Raw genomic sequence first — 18,154 nt, 5'->3', positions numbered from 1 at the left:
AGTCTGCAGCACTAAGTCCGACATTGCAACAATTTTAAAAACAAAAAACAGATTAAAATAAGACAACTGTATACAATGTGACATAACACCAAACAGAATTTATAATTGATTTAGGATTTTGATATTCCTTAGTCCCGGAGTAGGCTCCTGGGATTCTTCTATTCCCTGAACAACCAAACACAAATTTGTTTTATGTTACTGTTTGACAACACGCTCATGAAATGCGTCTAACTGACACTTATCTACCATGGCAGTTTATTCATAGCTGAAAAACCACAAATAAGAGGCGTATGACAGAAGAGGCAGCAGAAGATGGATGAATCCCCATTGTTCTGCTGATTAGCGCTGAGGCGGTTAGAGCCGATGACAAATAACGAGTATTGGCAGCCTGGGATAATCAGAAACCATGATCCTGCTCAGGAAAATGGCCGTGTAGTGGGGTCATTACCATTCTTCAATTAACAGGGACCAAGAAACAGAAAAAGGAAAAATAGAGAGCAACATCACTCACAGCAACAAGGAACGCTTAGCGGTTTCCTTCAGAATTATGTGCTCACCATAGGACAGGAAAACATTATCTGCCATTGATCAGGAGGTCATTTAGTAAATCTGAGCAATTATACTTTACAAAAAGACAAATCAGAGGTGATGAAAATGTTAAAGATTACAATCACTCTTTACAGACAGGATAGCTGAAGGCACTAATATTGGAAAAAGTTACAAGGATCAGTATTGGACAAATACCCAAAAGTCCGGGACCATGGCTTGGTTTGTGTTCACATTCGGAGAGTGCAAGGAGGCGCACCGATTTCTAAATAAAAAGTACAAAAATCCGAGCAGATTGTCCTGTAATTTCCTGTCCTGTAAAGGATTATCTAGCAGTCAACTTTAACAAAGAAGCCGTCAGTTTCTTTTCCAACATGAGGGCAATATATTTTCTGGACAGCCACGAATATGAGCTTGGAGTTTTCCAAGTTAGGTATGTTTGCAATATGTGACTGCTCATATGTTGCAGAAGAAACTGACTGCTTCTTTATTACAGAAGCCTGCTAGATATTCCTTTCAAATTACAGGACACTGACGCCAGGTCCCTATTGAAGTTGTGACAGTCACATTCGGTCTCATATGGCCACAGTCATTCTAAAGGCCACATTGTCTAGCAATAAAATAGTTGCTTAGTATCTTTCAACATTGGAGCATGGTCCAGTAACTTAGCAGCAGTCTCTTGTACCACAGCAATGGTCTTCCGTAATCTGTCATTAAACATCTTCTGGTACAACAGAAGTATTTAGAATTATTCAGTAAGGTAACAAAAGGTCAGTCTCCTAATACAGGGGTCCCCCAATCCACAAGAGCATGGAGACCTGTTGTCCACGGACCCCGCTTGGGAGAAGCGCACCGGCTAGAGCCGCAGACCATGTCTTCCATATTTATCGCAGGCTGGGGGCGGTGAGTGGAGAGAGTTGACTAGTACTGGAATCATGGACATCACTCTAGGAGAAGTTTCTTCTTGGCTCCTCAAACATGCGCTTTCCAGAGTCCGTAAGTTTAGTGGTCCGTAGGTCCGGAAATGTTGAGGACCACTGTCTTAACAGGAACGCCATTTCTAGCAGTTCCCTGCAATCTTGCAGAAGAAGCGTCTCTGTTTCTTGTAATCCTATAGCAATCTCCTATAACAGCCAAACTGGTATTTGCAAGACATCTAACAGTCTCTTGTTGCAGTACAATGTAAATGTCTCAATAATTTAGTAGAAAACAAAATTCTTCAACAGTTCCCTTTTAATATAGCAACATCAGGACTTGACCTGGATTTCGAGTAGGGTTGCTGGCCGAATAGAGTTTCGGGGCCTAAGATAATCCAATTTCTCCCTAACTTGGAAAACTTCAAGCTCATGTTCATGACTGTCCAGAAAATTAGGAAATAGGTCACTCAAATATCTGAACTTGAAGGGCAATGAGAAACAGAAGATGAGGATAAAGATTTAGCAGGAATCCTCGTGCACTGAAGCGTTACATTTCCAGAATTGACGGACGCGCCCATTTTAGATGGCAGGAGGCATTAAAGAATGGGACGGCAGAAATATATATATTCTACAGAGATGGAGGATAACAAGCAGCCTTATCCAAAGATATTTTCTTGGGTATGAACACGAAAACGTGCTTAGCAGACAAGTCCCCATGTGAGCAGAGTTTTTCAGCCTTGCAGATGATATAATTGTGGAGCATTTCACCAGGGCCCCAATCCCCGGCTTCCTCCAGAGACTCTACCTATGCAAAGTTTAGAAACTATTAAAAGACTTGAGATCAAAGTGGAAGAAAGCTGAAATCCCCAGCGCTGGCGTTGTGTGTGAACTGGCGGTGAACTCGAGCTCCCTTTGAATCTATCCTCATCCCATGCTCAGACACAACCCTCCACTTCACTCTCCAATGTATTAATTGCTCTCTAACATCCAACTTAATAAGTTCTGGCAAAACCCGACAGACCCAGAGGAGGCCCACGGCCTACTTATACACCGCTCGGGAAGAATAATAAAATTTAAAAAAAAACTATACAAGTGTTTAACTAGAGGCTGGCAGATTTCCCAAGCTGCTGGCTTTGTTGAAGCTTTCCTTTCATTTTACAAGTTTACAAAAGTTTGAAGTTTTACCTATTGACGCAATAAAAGGAGGATGACAAACTCCCAGGGTATGCTTGGACAAGTAGTTCCCCTTAGACAGTTGTGCAAAAAGTTTAATACAGAAAGTTGCAATGTCAAGACAAGAACAATACCCTGAAATAAGGAGCAATGTAAACTCGCACATGAATGCCACATTGCATGGCAACGCACTGCAAAAAAAAGGTCATGAACTATTTTTTTCCCGCCCGCTCATTAATAATGAGCTGTTAATACAAATCCATCTATCCGGAGTTTTAGATACATTTTAAAAATAAATGTAAGAACATAATGGGAATGACCAAAGAATTTGAATTTTACAACTCTATTGGGAGATTTCTTTTCACTTCCTGATCTCTTTCAAAAGATGTTAGAGATAAATATAGCAACAAATCACTTTTTCATGCATTTTTTTTTTTACTATACTCTGGTTATATAGCTGTCACAAGAACGGGCAATGGAGGGAATTCTTGCCAATAGGACCACAACAAAATTCGGTAGGGGTTGCCCATTCTTCTATCCCAGTAAACACAATTTTTCTCATTTCTTGCGCCTCTGAGCCGGGAACTGATGACGAATAATAATAACCCCAACAAGTACAAAGCAGCAAACAAGTTCCTAACCTTGCCCACACAAACTCAGAATAAGGGAGAATATACAAAATACAAACAGTACTTCTGGCATAAAATGAAGATAGAAATATCGATTGAAACGGAGAGGCTCCCTTGTGTGAGAGAACGGCTCGTTGGCTCATCAAGCCCTGAAGTAAAATTTGAGGGGCGCTACCATTTCTGCTCCGGCTTCCCCCGTCTGTTTACAATAATTAAAAATTGTTAACAGGGCGCAGCAAGATATATGACAGATGGTGCATTAGGGAGATGAATTATGTATGTGGAGTGTTTACACTGAACTACATATCTGCAGATTACTCCCCCCCAATCTGCCTGCCGAGCCGGGGAGGGGAGAGAAGCCTCCGTAATAGAACAAACATGGAGTGACTGACAGCTTGGCATGATGGAGCTACTCAAACATTCCTGGATTGTGCGGATTCATCCACTGCAGACTTAGGTTTAAATATTTGAAAGGATTTTGGAGGCTGATCAAGTTTACAACAAGATCTGTGCCGACTGCACGTCTCACCTTCACATATCACTATTTAGGATTAATCAAGTTATATTTGTTTTGTAAGCCTGTCTACTCAAAATACAAATAAAGCTGGAATGTTAAACCCCGTCAGTCTCTTCTATCTCTTAGAGATTATATTTAGAACAAGGGTGCCCACACTTTTTTGGCTTGCGAGTTACTTTAAAAATGACCAAGTCAAAATGATCTACCAACAGGAAAAACTTGGAAACGGTGCACGGTGGAGTTTGCTCCGCAATCTACTCACGCTGCCTTTGCGATCTACCAAAAAGATGGCGATCAACTGTTGGGCACCCAGATTTAGAATATCTCTGCATGGAGGTCCTGGGTCTGTACACCTACCAATCCAGTGCCAAGTTCCTGGGTGTGTACACCAGCTGTGCCATCATGAAAGGCTCAAACCACCTATGCCCAGTTTGCAGGTTGGTACACCTGCTGTGCCCATGTAGGGAGCTCTCACCAACCCCGTGCAGAATTCCAAGGTCTGCACACACTTCATGTGCCCATGAGGGGTTCCCATCATCCCTGTGCCTAGTTTTCAGGTCTGCAACCTGCTGTGCCCATGATGAGGGGAACCAACCAACCAGGTTTGTACATCTGCTGTGCCCATTCTAAAAGGTCTCCAACCATTCCTAGACTGAGATCCCAGATCTGTACACCCTGGGATAGCAATTATAAAGGGAGTCCCCTCTTTCTGGGTCAGTATACCTGCTGTGCCCATAAGGATGCCCCCACTACCCCTGCGCTGAGTTCCTGTTAGTATACATGCCATCTCCATTATGGGGGGTTCCCCAAGTTTGAACACCTAACTAGCTTGATTCCTATGCCAGACCACCTGCTATGCCCAATACCAGAGTTTTCCACCAACCTAGCTGCATTAATATCACTTGTAAAGAGTGAAAGTGCAAGGGCCACAAAACATTATTCACCTGGAACAGACAGGTATACAACAACAGAACTGGGAATTAATTCAAATAATGCATTTTTATTTCCAACTTCGTGGGACATAATGTAACTTCACAAAGTCTTCCAACAAAAAAGAAACAGCACACAAAGGTGCACGAAATTTACCTTAAATACTGATAACCATAGAACCAGGTGAAAGCATACAGAGCAAAACTCTGAACTTTGTGGGGGGGTTGAATGTATTTAGTGGTGGGACATGAGATCACATGACCTGACCAATGCCAGCTCTTAAGGTGACCATTGTTAGCAAAAGCTTGCACAATTGTCTACAGGACCATTGCAGGTGGTCAAAACTTTAGGCTTGGGGTACTGAGCTGGGACAAGGCTGATATTTGGTAGTTTCAGTGCCCCTAGATGTATCACCTGAATAAACCTGCACACAGCTGCCCTAGAAATGTAAAGGAGCTAGCACTTACTAGTTACAGCAGAAAGTCCACTTACCTCCAACACGCTCCCCCTACGTCCCACATCAAATGATTTCTATTCTAGGTCTCCGTCCATTCAAAAGCATTCTAAGAAAAGTAGATTCGCTTGCCTTCCAAACAGCTCCCAGATGTTCCGAGCAGAGGAGGGCCCGGACATTTACCGCTTCACCATCATAAATCTTGCTTCTGGGAGAGAAAGCTGGCAGGTTTCCTTTATGATATGCCCTTGCATGAAAGGGAAGGATGGGGTTACTAAACCACAAATATTTCTAGAATTCCTGCAGTTTAATCACTTTTGTAAGACTTCTCCGCCCAAGTGAAAAAAAATAAACTTCCTTGCAGCGGCCAAGCCTGTGCAGAGGTCTGACAGGCGGAGAGATGGAAGGCGCACGTGACGGGCTACTGGAGTGCCCATGAAAAATGATGCTGGGAAGGAACACCGAGTCCAGCATATGGAAAATGTGCCAAAGGAAAACGTTTCCTGCTAACCAACCAGATATTTCTTACCACTGATATACCTCAGTGTGCGATAGAAGCTCCTAACCAGGCATGTTAATGCTGCTGGAATAAAAATGCATCTTTAGGGGAAGACCCTATTCTAATAAGTCTGCACAAGTTTGTGACTGACACAATATACAGAAAAAATGTAATTATTAAAAAGCCAGCTCTGAGCTCCAGTCAGTGACTTTGCCTAGGCTCAGATAATGTCATCTGTCTGCTGCATGCAGGAGGAAGCATTTCTCCTTTCTCCTTTGCCCACTAATTAGATTGCAACATTGTAGCAAAGTCACAGAAGGGGCTGATGGGTGTGCATATCCCTTGATTTCAATAGGAAAATATTGTCCAAGGAACACACATTCTGTATTGTCAAAGCAGACAAGGCACCAAAATACGATGTAACGTTGTAAATCCCCTACGTGCGTGTTATGGCTTCCATATGCAGATCACTGAAATGTCACTCACATATGCGTACAATCTGCGTTTACAACTGCAAATGTCACAGAGGAAATGACAGACACGGAAAATCGAAATCTGGCATTTTCACCGCTGGAGACGATTCCAGGAGGATTCTCACTGCCAAAAGGTTAAATTCCTATCATTAAATAAGAGAAATCTAATTACAGCTAATGAGGGCTTCTTAAAAGACACGAAATGTGAAAAAAATCTTTAGTTAACACTTGCCAGGAAACCAGCTCAGTCTGCCGTTACCGGATTGAGAAGGGCTTTCAGGAGGCCTTCGGGTGGGACTGCAGACTCCAGACAGCAATTTTGTGCTGCAAATTTCTCCTTTTCTTCTTTATAGATCTTCTTTGCAGAAAAATAATTTCTTAGTAAATGACCCCAGCTATACAGACAGCATTGAGGCCCCTTGCAATGGGTGGAGTTGGGAACCCCTGACTGGTTGGGGATTAAGTGGTCCCCAAATTTTGACCGTATTAAGTCCATCACTGGCTTCTAATTTCACTCGGATGATTTTTTTTCTTATCAAATTAACACCTCAATACATCACAGCCAAGTGGACCTGAACCAGGAAAAAACCCTCTAGTAATGGATGAAAAAGTTTAAATTAATCCCAAAACAGAAAGTGGGTGCAAGAGGAGATATCTTCCAATGGTGATACTTGTTCTTGTGACAACTGATCGATAGGTGCATGGGGTGGCAATTTAATATTGATTTACCTGGTTGTGCACACATAAACCAGTCCCGTTCTTTACCCGATTAATGCCTCCTCCCCCTTTCCAACCACTAATAGCGGGAAGAGCTCCTCCTGCTGGGTGGTAAATTGGGAAGGCAAAATGGCATTGTTAAGGCAAAGAATAGGAATTCCCAATCCATGTTCTATCAATAGATCAGACATGGATCACCATTTTCTAAGACTAAGACTTACATTACCTCCTTCAGATATATCCAGCAATGGCTGGACAGCATAAGAGGGGATTTTACTCCATGGAGATCTCCTCCCTTTCCCTGTTCCGTTTCCTGTACAGGAAATAAATTAAAATCTCCCCAGCTGGGTGCAGATTAATTTCATACTCCAAAAAAACCATATAATGGAAATGCCATCCAAGTTATTTCTTTTACCAGGCTGAGATTTTAATGGACAACCCTGGGGGGGAAAAAATAAAGCAGCAGTGCTACATGCTTCAAGTCCATGCTACAAAAAAACCGTCAGGGGTAAATGAGAGAAACCGGAAAACATGACCTGTTGAGTGAAAATGAGGAAAGGAAAATGGTTAGCTGGCTGCACCCAGCTCCTATTTAATTCTTCGGTCGGAGTTTGAGAAAGGCTGAGCGCTCTTCATGTTCCCAGCCTTGATGAGAACGTATTCCGCTGAGCAATTTCCCCTGACATTTACATAGTGACAGACGGGCAAATTCTGCGCCCCCGATTTACCGCCGCATTAAGAGCGTAACGCAGGATTTCTGCTCCCGCTGATTTCATCCCCCTCTAAGTGGCCTGAAAATCACTTGAAATACAGGGACAAGCCTCCGTCCTGATTTATAATCTGCATTTATATAACAAAATTACCCGCAGATGCCGCAGCGAGCCTATTGTGCCGCCGTCTCTGTGATTTGCCTGGCCCAAGAACTCCTAAAAAAAAAAAAAAAAATGGAATAAAATAATCCGCTCAGCTTAAAATTGGCGATTGAAAAGGGGGAGGCGTGGCGAATCTACTCCGCAGAATAATGCTAAGAAGAGATAAAGGAGCAAGAACATTTCGTATAATGAACAATTCAGCAACTTTACAAATCTGCATGGATAGATTCCTGTGATACAATGTACAGCAGAATAATTGTGTGCTCCACAAAGAGGACCTGTCACTAAAACCTTCTATAAGTACATCTCTTACGTGTTCCAAGCCAGTTTACGTCAGTGATGAGGTTATATTGCTGATATTGCTTCCTCGCCATGCCCATGGCCAAAAATACTCCTTGAGTCCCACCTGTAGCTGCCCATGGGGGAAATAGGAGTAGTTTACCATCACCCACCAACCAAATGTTCAAACATTATTATTCATGCTACCAGTCACCTAGTAGCCACCCCACATGTTCTGTCTACATATTAAAAAATCATGTCGAAAAATAAAGTACCATTGTGAAAATTTCCAAGTGGTCAAGTTTTCATTGGGACAGGTGGTATCAAACATTTACATGCCTGATTTTTAGGGAAAAAAGCTGAGCTGCACATTGCTGGATGGTGCCAGATATCCCAGCATCCTCAGGGACTGCCAGGACTGAATGAATGCTTTAATATATTCCAGCGCTCTCACACAGAGGGACAGCATCCCAGCGCCGCCCCTCCCACGCAGAGGGACAGCATCCCAGCGCGCCCCTCCCACGCAGAGGGACAGCATCCCAGCACCGCCCCTCCCACGCAGAGGGACAGCATCCCAGCACCAAGCCTCCCACGCAGAGGGACAGCATTCCATCCTGGTCCTCCCACGCAGTTAGAGGCGTACCGGCCTGAAACAGTTAAGATGGCTGAAGACTGGAACCAGCAAGAGAATAAATTAGATGGCAATAACACAGGGACAGGTGAGTATTTATAAAATAGCAATCAAGCAGGTAAGGTTAATTTATTGCAGAACGGACATCACCTGTCACCTATGTATTAGAGTGGAACTAAACTAAAAATAAAAAACAAACATTTTCATTCCAAAAGATCCACTGATTCATCCATGAGTTTCCTCGATTGGATCCATGTATCCTCCTTCGGCCTGGCCCAGAAGAAGTGCCATCTTCTTCCTTCATGGTACGTCACGGCATGATGTCAGGTTACATCGATGGGCAAAAAAAAAAGTGCTCATTTCACTGTGCATGTGTGAGATCTGCATTTCTTTTCTCCCATTAAAGAAAAGGCTCCTTCTGCACATGCCCGAGATCGAGCATGTGCAGGAGGAGCAGCCAGGAGCCTCCCGCGATGTATGACGTAGGTATCCTGGGAGGCTCTGCGCACCCATTCTACCATGGCAATTAAGACAGAAAGGGGTGGTGCTGCACCCTTTCTTTAACTGCATGTGTTGCAAGGGTGTTTCATTTATAAAAAGAGTGAAAAAAGGCAATTTTTACTTTGTAAAAAAGGGTTGTCAACCTTTTTTCTTCTTGTTCTGCTTTAACCTCCAGTCAGTGACTTTGCCTTTTTTCAAATGATGCGTCAAGTCTGCTGCAAACAGAGTAAGCATTTTCTCAGTCTCCTTCTCAATGATTAGTTATTTCTACCAGGCAATCCAGAGAAAACACCTGCTGACATTTATTCCAGGAAAGTCAATCCACTGCTTTCCCAGCTGATCTTTATTCACTTTGCTGTACACAAGAGCTTGACAGGCAAATCCATGGCATAATACCATTTTTTTCCTTTCATAGGCAGATTCTTCATTTACATTCAGTCTTTATTATACCTTATGTGACTTTAAAACACAAAATTAGGTACTTTCCATTTTCAGGTTTAGTGCACCGTGTGTCCATTTACCTCTGGGGATAAATAATACCAATTGTATTTTGGAGATAAATCAGAGGCCATCACCGGGTCGCTTTATAGCAGCGGGATTTGCAGAAACGCGTCTGGAGCTTTTCAGGCGATAAAACAATGTGGAAACGGGGTGCCTGGCGCTTTACAAGCGTCCCCGGCTGATACTACAAGCCCTGGCCGGCCCGACTCGCTGCCTCCTGAATGAGATTACAGAAGGAGTTAATTGGGGATAGAGGCCTGGTCTCTGCTGGAGCGCTCGCTTGACAAAACCAGAACAAATCCCAGATCAGCTTGCACAAATCAAGATATCTATAGCTATGCAAAGCAGCCCCAGCGCCGCGTCAGACGTGAAGGAAATGAAAAAAAAGACCCCGGTGCCCTCTGAGCGCCAGGGGGCCGGTCGGGAACAAAGCCTTGCAGTTCCACCCCTTCAAATCGGGGTCAAAATGCTTTTAAACTGCAGCTGAAAAGTAACAGCCAAATCCTCTATACCGCTGAGAGTAAAACAATAAACTGAAAACACTTAAAAGGCTGAAAGAAAGCAATGTACGTTAAACAAACTACGCCGGCTTTGGAAAGATGATATTGTACCGAAACGGGACCAGAAAAATGTAATGCTTAGTAGCGGCAAGATTTAAATATATATATAGAAAACCTTTACCAGTGATCACCCGACAAAGTCCTATGCTCTTCTATCCACATGTGTGCAGCCATCATTCGGAGTCACCATCTACATCATGAACTGAGATCCCAGCTGAAATGATACAACCCTTGTTGTGTGACACATCAGCCTCTGATGAAGATTCTCACCTTGCTACAAAGTTACAATGTTGCAGTCTCATCATTGGAGAAAAGGAAAATGCTTCCTTCCACCTGCAGCAGACTGATGACATCACAGCCTAGGTAACGTGACCAATTGCAGCTGAAAGACAATTTTTAATGATAGTTGAATGCTATTGTTGAATTACATTGTGATACGGTATGAATTTACATGACCGTCATCTCTGAACCAGCATGTCAGCCCTGGAAGTAGATGGTGACCTTGGATGACACCGGACCATAAATGGCTCCTAAGGAGAGAATCAGATGAAGCTACAGGGAACACTGATCGCTGCGAGTGCTAATACATATCTGTAAGTGTTACAGTGACACATTACCAAGCATTCATCTTTTTATGCAGCACATTCAGCATTTATTCTAAATAAAAATGAAAGGATTACCGCCCACCGCCTTTCATGTGAATTTGCCGACCTTGACAGCAAAAATAAGACTAAAGAGAAGGCAAAATATTATATAGAAATAACACAAAGCTGTGATTCATCCACAGACAAAGCTACCAGCATTATAAAACCCGACTATTCATCCCTCTCCACCTTCATTCACCTATATTGTAAATCTGAACAAACAGGAATCCGTCTCATCCAGTCACCTCGTATGCCACCAGTACCATTCCTGGAGATGGGAATTTAAGGAATTCTGGAGAAATTCTCCCAGGAAAGTGGGAGCATGCTGTGAGATCACTTTACAAGCTTGTAGAAGAAGGGACAACAAGCAGAAATTCAACTTTTTTTCTATTCTAGATATGAATATATAAACACTTGGGTCAGATTGACTCAGGCATGACGTGTTACCCCATCATTCCATTAAACGCCCCATATTCTAAATCCATGCAACTGTGCAGCAAGGCAAAGATGTGCAATGTGTAGGGCTGGAGAACAGCCCATTCATTATCCACATAAGTCATTGCAAAGATTGGCATAATAAATGGTCACTTTTCACTCATTTGCATCAGAAGGTTAGATCTGAGTGACCCAAGGAGATACCAATTCAGGCTGAGAGATAGGGTCATCTATGTGCTCATTAGAAAATAAAGCTATTAGACGCCTGATTTTTGTTTGCTAAAATAAAGTTTGAGGTGGAAATGAAACGCCCGTAAAGCTGCCCTGCTGCATCCCTGATGATTCTCTTTTTTATGGAGGAGGACGCAGCATGACACCTCCTTCTCATCCTCCCTTCTCCATAGGATTAATAGCAATGTATAGCTTATTTTTTACCTGCTGTCACTGAAAATTATTACTAACAATTGTTTCCAGGGTAAGCGTTCTTGCATTTGCACAAAGACTTTTTCCTCTTGCTTTATAATACCATAGGATGGACGAAGCCTGGATGGAAATCCAGAAATCTCACACTGTTTCTGTCTCCTAAACGCACTATTGTTCTCTAAAACGAATGAAAGGACGTCTCTTCTGTCTGCAAGCAACGTTTCTGAGGGTTAAAATAGATTCTCCTGCCATGAGACATCAGATTTAGTTCAAAGCAGAACGATGAACCACCAAGACGTTGCCGACGCATAGACCCCAAGCCAGTAGGCCAAAAAAACACGTCAGGGCCGGCGGGTTTATTTCTACTAACTGGTGAATATTTAAAGTAGAACAACAGGCCAAACATTTCCAGTATAAAGCAAAGAAGGATGAAGACTTTGGTCATGTTTGCGTACAGAGCACCATCGGCATCTCTCTTGGGGAAGATTCAGCGGCACGGTCCTCGACATTTGTTCACTTTGATGCTCTGTATACGGAGATGACAACCCCAGATGAATAAAGTTAAAACTAACCCGAAAAACCCTTTGTGCACTGGTTTGGCACTTCCCAATCCACAATAAAACCACCACATTGGTGGGAACCTAAGACCGACTTGTCCTTGAGCATCACAAATTGCAACAGAAACGACCCCCAAAAAAGAAATAATTGACGGCATTTAGTGACTTTGCTGTTTCTGTAACTGGACCGGATCTGTCTGTCAGAACGTACTAAATTCTGCCAGCCACCGTGCAATAATTGGACGGATTCACGGGCAGCCATTAAGTTTGTAAACCCCCTCCAGCTTTAAAATCCTTTCCCGTCCTACGAGCAGGAAATCAAAGTAAAATAAACGCATAATTCAGCGCAGCACCTGGCACTGCTGGCAAGCTGCAGCGGTTCCACGGGACGTAAAAGGAGCTGAAAAACGTCACGGCGGGAGGTATTCCGCTTCAAGCCATTCATCAATTAATCTGCAAGGAAAGGTCAGGACCCTCACTCCCTCTTTGGTTATAAACGTCCCCTATAAACATCCATGATGGCCGCCCGGGGACTCCAAATCCAGGCTATTTCAGGCGCCTTTCATCCAATGCCTGGATTTATGGTGACTCTCCATCTAGCCTTGTGGCGGAGCACAATTTACTTAAGGAGTAATTGCGTGTGTGATATATTGATGCATTGCGAGCGATCCGCAGACCCCAGCCAATGCAGACATCCCCAGATTGCCGGGGCGCGACGCAGCCTTGCAATTTTCCAGTAGAAATAGCTTTGGGATGGATTAAGGCTTAAATAAGAGTTTCTGTCTGTAGCAAAATTACGAGCACGAGGCGCTGCTCTCAGCGGGGACTGAATATCATCAACGTTCACAGGAGGAAGGCACGCGGCGCTGCAATCAATAACCTACTTCTGATTCCAGCGCTGTGGGGATAGGGTTTCAGTTACTGGTGGAGTCCAAACAGTGGGGGGGGTAAATACCCACCGGCTTCTATTATCTCACCCTGCCGCTGTTTCTGGTTCCTGTCCAAATCTGCATCAATACATTCCTGACTTGTCATAATATACAACCCAATTTTATCATGAAATATACATCACTGAGCTCAATTCTGTGACTTAGCTGAGATGATGTCATCACTCTGCTGCAGACAAGGGGAACTATTTCCTCAGTCTCAAAGTTGCAGTGATCAGATTGTAGCTTTGCAAGCCACATGGTGAGAGACTGATCAAACACTGCACAGACACCTCAGGGTTCTCACCAGGCCCTTTTAGCTGGGTGCACCACCCGGCACTTTTTAGCACCCACCCGGCTGTTTTTGGGTGGTTTCTAAAAAGTTTGGTCACAATACAGGGGCTGCCACCCACCTACAATTTCTTCCCACCCGGCTTAAAAAAACTGCACCTGGAGAATCACAAATCCTATCCTGTCCAAATAGATGTGACCCTGGATGAGGTCTGAAAAACACAGCAAATGTGCCTGCAATCCTGCACTCATCCTGCAATCTGATTGGACTGTTCACACAAATCGGTATGACAAATCTGAGAAGGAAACAATATTAGAGAAGATACATAAGGGAAACCTACAGACAGAATTCTTGGAGGAGTCAGGTACATTGTACGCTCCCCTGTCCTGCTTTACAGAACACCCCCCATTCTAGGAGAAAGGTGAAGAGTGGGAGTGTTTGTATAGTTTATCAGAACACCAGAGCAGACACCATTTCTTATAATTGCAGAGACACCATGTTGTCACCCACAATGGGTGGACTAGGAGCGCCATGCTTTCCTTGCAGGTATTTATGTCTCTCTACCTACATGGAAGGATCAAAGATGGAGGAGAGTGGATTCCATAGAGGCAGCTACATTTTTTGTCCTTATTTTTAGGACAACCTTTGCCATATATATAAAGCCACCTGACAGCCGTATCCACCAGGAACACTCACCTGCCGGTCACCTCCCAGGGGTGTACAGGTATCCATGTATAGGTGTGCATGGAATCATGTACAATGCAACAAATAAAAACCCCACAAGGCACAGGGCTGGGCCATAGCAGAACCTCTGAGGATTTCATTTTCTGCACCACTCACACCTGATGCATACAAGAATCAGATACATGCAGCTCTGTAATCCTTATTACATCAGTAACTTTTATTATTTAATAATTATACAAGTTGACCAGGAGCTATATATTTGGTCTGCAGTACAATGGGCATATTTATAGGCGGAGAGGGCAGAAAGAAGGATGAGCTCATCAGTCTGCTGCTTCTCTTTTTTTCTGTCCAATCACAGGAAGGAGAAATGCAGTGTGAAAAGGAATTTACCCCCCTGCTAGGTGGTGCTATATTTCAGTACTAGATGCACCTCCAGAGGTGGCTGCATTTCTCAGGAGGGGACAATGCTGTGCCAGGGCTGTACAATGTGTGATGGAATAGTCACTTTTAGTCTCAGTGCGAGGATTATGCAAACAGGGTGACAACACAGAAGCAGAATTATAGGACAGGGACAGGGAGTTGTCACCATTTGCAGGAGGTGCCTGACAATGACCTTCATGGCAGGATCACTGGCCATTATTTAAATCCAAGCTCCAGATTTAAAAATAATGAAAGCAACCTATGAATTTACATAAATATGTGACAGCATCATCAGATTTCTATGAGCGGGATCACAGCTACTACAGGAATGAGAACAGACGCAGTGACCTCTGACAATCAAACCCTTCTTATGTTGATGCCAAAATACTAGGAGGAACTTCCCAAGTACAGCCAGCAATGTTCATGACATGGGCAGGTAGAAATCATTTCTCCATTCTCTCCCCATATTATTGTTTAATGCAATGTAACAAGATCAGGTGACATCCCCCTGCAGGAAGGCTATGCTTGCCCAAAAGCTTGCAATCTAATCAGCTCATCCTGCAGGTCTCAGCGTCATTGCACATGGAAATCACACAACCTATAAATATTATGACTCCCAGTGACACGGCACCATCAGAGATGGAAGTGGGAATATAAAATGGAGACATGGAAGATTAAAGAGCAGAGACGCTGCATGGAGATTAACCACTTACCTGAGATGAGGGGGGAGGGGAGAGAATTATGGACGGAGTTGTTGTAGGGGAGTAGAGAATGAGAATAGGCAAGAAGATGGGATGGAGAAAGGAGAATAGGATGGGGGGCAGGGGCAGGATGAGGAGAGTAAAGGCGGGGAGGCAAGGCCAAAGGAGGGGGCAAAATAGGGACAGAAGGATGGGAAGGGGGTAAAAGTCAGGGGCAGGATGAGGAGATTGGGGAGGAGACGGGAAGATGGGGAGAGTGGAACAGACAGGAAGATGGGAAGAGTAGTACAGACAGGAAGATGGGGAGAGTAGCGATTGTACATATTACAATACATGCAGCCTATACACATAGCACAGTCATATCACACACTGTATATATCACACATTGGAGAGGGGTCAGTGAGTGCAGAATACATACCCAGCATGGGGTGCAGACTCCATGCAGATATAATATAGGTCTATACATGAATACACTTCCTGTACACTGTCTATATCATGCCCACATTAGTACATACAACCTACCCACACGGTACATGCAGCCCCCTATAGATCATTATACCGTACAATATATATAACACACAGCTCAGTACTGCCCCCCCATGTCAGTGCAGCACACAGCACGTCCACACATGTCAGTACCCGGCATGGTCCCGGCGTCTCTCGGTAACTCCCGGCTCCGGCCCCGGTGTGACTGCCAGAGGACGGTACAGAACTGAGAAGATACCGGCCCCGCCCATCATTCCACCTGACCGGAGAGTGGGCGGGGGACCTGTACGGGTCGCACCGCCCACAGCTACAAACAGAATTCCCGCCAGAGCAGACGTACTGAGTCCTCAGCATCCTGAGGAGATTGTACTCCGCACAGGACTCCTATGGCGCCCCGCTCTCCCCTGTGTACTTTGCATAATAATACCCGCCCTGTGTATATATTACCTGCCCCGTATATAAAGCCTCATCTTGCCCCTCTCTTACATAACATTACCTCACATTCCTGTATATACTGCCCAGCAGTACCTCATTATACCCCTCATTTATCTGTTACCTGATAATACCCCCTTTACATACCCCTCCTCCGTTAAATACCTTCTACATACCCCTTCCCCTATTTATTACCTCAATATACCCCTCCAAACACCTCTACCAGTATAAATTACTTCATAATACCCTTCTACATAGCCCTCCCCAACTATTTCACTTCATATTATCCAACTACATACCTCTTTCCCCTTATATTACCTCGTAATACCCCTATACCTACCCTTCCCCCTTTCTATTACTGCATATTACCCTTCTACATACCCCTCTCCAATTATTTTACCTCATTATTCTACTACATACCTCTACCCCCTTCTATTACCTCATAATACCCCTATACATACCCCTCCCCTATTTTACTTCATAATATTTTACTACATACCTCTACCCCATTATATTACCTCATTGTACTCCTATATATACTCCTCTCTTCATCTACCCCTACCCTTTTTTATTATCTCATAATACCCCTATACATACGCCTTCCCATTTTATTACCCCATATTACCCCTATAATACCCCTTTCCCTGTCTTTATATATTACTCCATATTACCCTTGTACACACCCCCTATATAATAGCTCATCATACCTCTATACATATCTCTTCCCCATTAACTTACCTCACAAAATCACCTCTACTCTTATATATTACCCCATAAAGCCCCTCTCTCTACCCCTTTTCCTATATTTTACCTCACAATACCAATTCTTCATATCCCTCCCACCTTATAATACCCCTCTACATACCCCTTTCCTTACATATCTTAACTTTAAACACATACCTTTCCAATATTCTAATACCTCCAAATACCCCTTTCCTATATATAAAACACCCCATTCTACATTACCCATCATAAAGAAGCTGCGGAAGAAGAAATATGTCCTTTTATGGAAGTGAATGGGTCTCTATCCTTCCTGTCACATGACTCATGTCTAGACATATCAGGTCACCTCATCTCTGCTCATGGGCGGGCTCTTTCATGGCTTCCCTCCCCCAAGGCTCTCTGTCATTAGTAGGGTGACCACCAGCAATAGTCACATGACTTTTCTGCAATATCTGGGCATGGTAAGTGTTTCACCCTTCTGGTTGCTATTACTATGCCAGCTCAGGTTTATTTATATATCATAATATGATAATCAAACTTGTAAATAACATGTTCTGCAAACAGATAATGTTTACTTTGGGGTTATTTGTTTTATATATTGCTTTTGTTTATTATTATTTACCAAGCTGCTCTGTTGTTATGTGCATTTCACTCCCAAAATGAAAATATAGGTTAAAGCACAAGCAAAGCAGAGCACGATCTTGTGCGAACCTTACATCATCAAAAGAACCTGAAAAAGATGGCGGCACGGGAACGGGGGTGTCATGGCAGGACTGCGCAACAGAAGAAACCGCAGGCTTTGCAGGGGTGTAAGTAACTTTATTGAAGATTTCATATCAAATAATGTGACATAAAAAAAATGGGGATATCAGCTCAGCGGTGGACATAGTCAGCAGCGGGCCCCTGTGCATTACTGACTACGCCCCTCCCCCCACAAAACTGACTGAGATAGGGTCTGGGGCTCCTGTGCAGTGGCACACTTTGAATCTCCCTGATCAGCCCCTGTGTCAGATTCACTTTGTAGAAGATGTGATTTTGAAATTTAGAGTTCAGCTTCCTCCATATTTCAGAGGTCAGCAAGCCCTATATATTGGAGGTCATCATACTCTATACGTTGAAGGTCAGCAAGCCCTTTATATTGGAGGTCATCATACGCTATACATTGGGGGTCATCATACTCTATACATTGGAGGTCAGCATGCCCTAAATATTGGGGGTCATCATACGCTATA

The 18,154-nt window shown here is 43.6% G+C and overlaps 1 protein-coding gene across 4 annotated transcripts in view; it reads right to left on the bottom strand.

Annotated features, from left to right (window-relative positions):
- The window catches only part of SULF2 (sulfatase 2), a 93,431-nt gene extending 77,401 nt beyond the window's left edge, over window positions 1-16,030 (bottom strand). Inside the window, exon 1 of one of the 4 annotated variants that reach the window (XM_072414117.1) lies at window positions 15,921-16,030. The gene's annotated coding sequence lies outside the window, so the exon portion shown is untranslated. Of the gene's footprint in view, window positions 1-5,204; window positions 5,495-15,920 lie in introns of those variants that run through there. The other 3 variants (XM_072414113.1, XM_072414114.1, XM_072414115.1) reach the window with 3 other exon arrangements.
- Between the last annotated feature and the right edge of the window lie 2,124 nt (window positions 16,031-18,154).

The sequence above is a fragment of the Pyxicephalus adspersus genome, chromosome 6 (assembly GCF_032062135.1).
Source record: "Pyxicephalus adspersus chromosome 6, UCB_Pads_2.0, whole genome shotgun sequence".
NCBI lineage: Eukaryota > Metazoa > Chordata > Amphibia > Anura > Pyxicephalidae > Pyxicephalus > Pyxicephalus adspersus.
The sequence above is the reverse complement of the archived record's forward strand: the minus strand, read 5'-3'. Positions and strand labels throughout refer to the sequence as shown.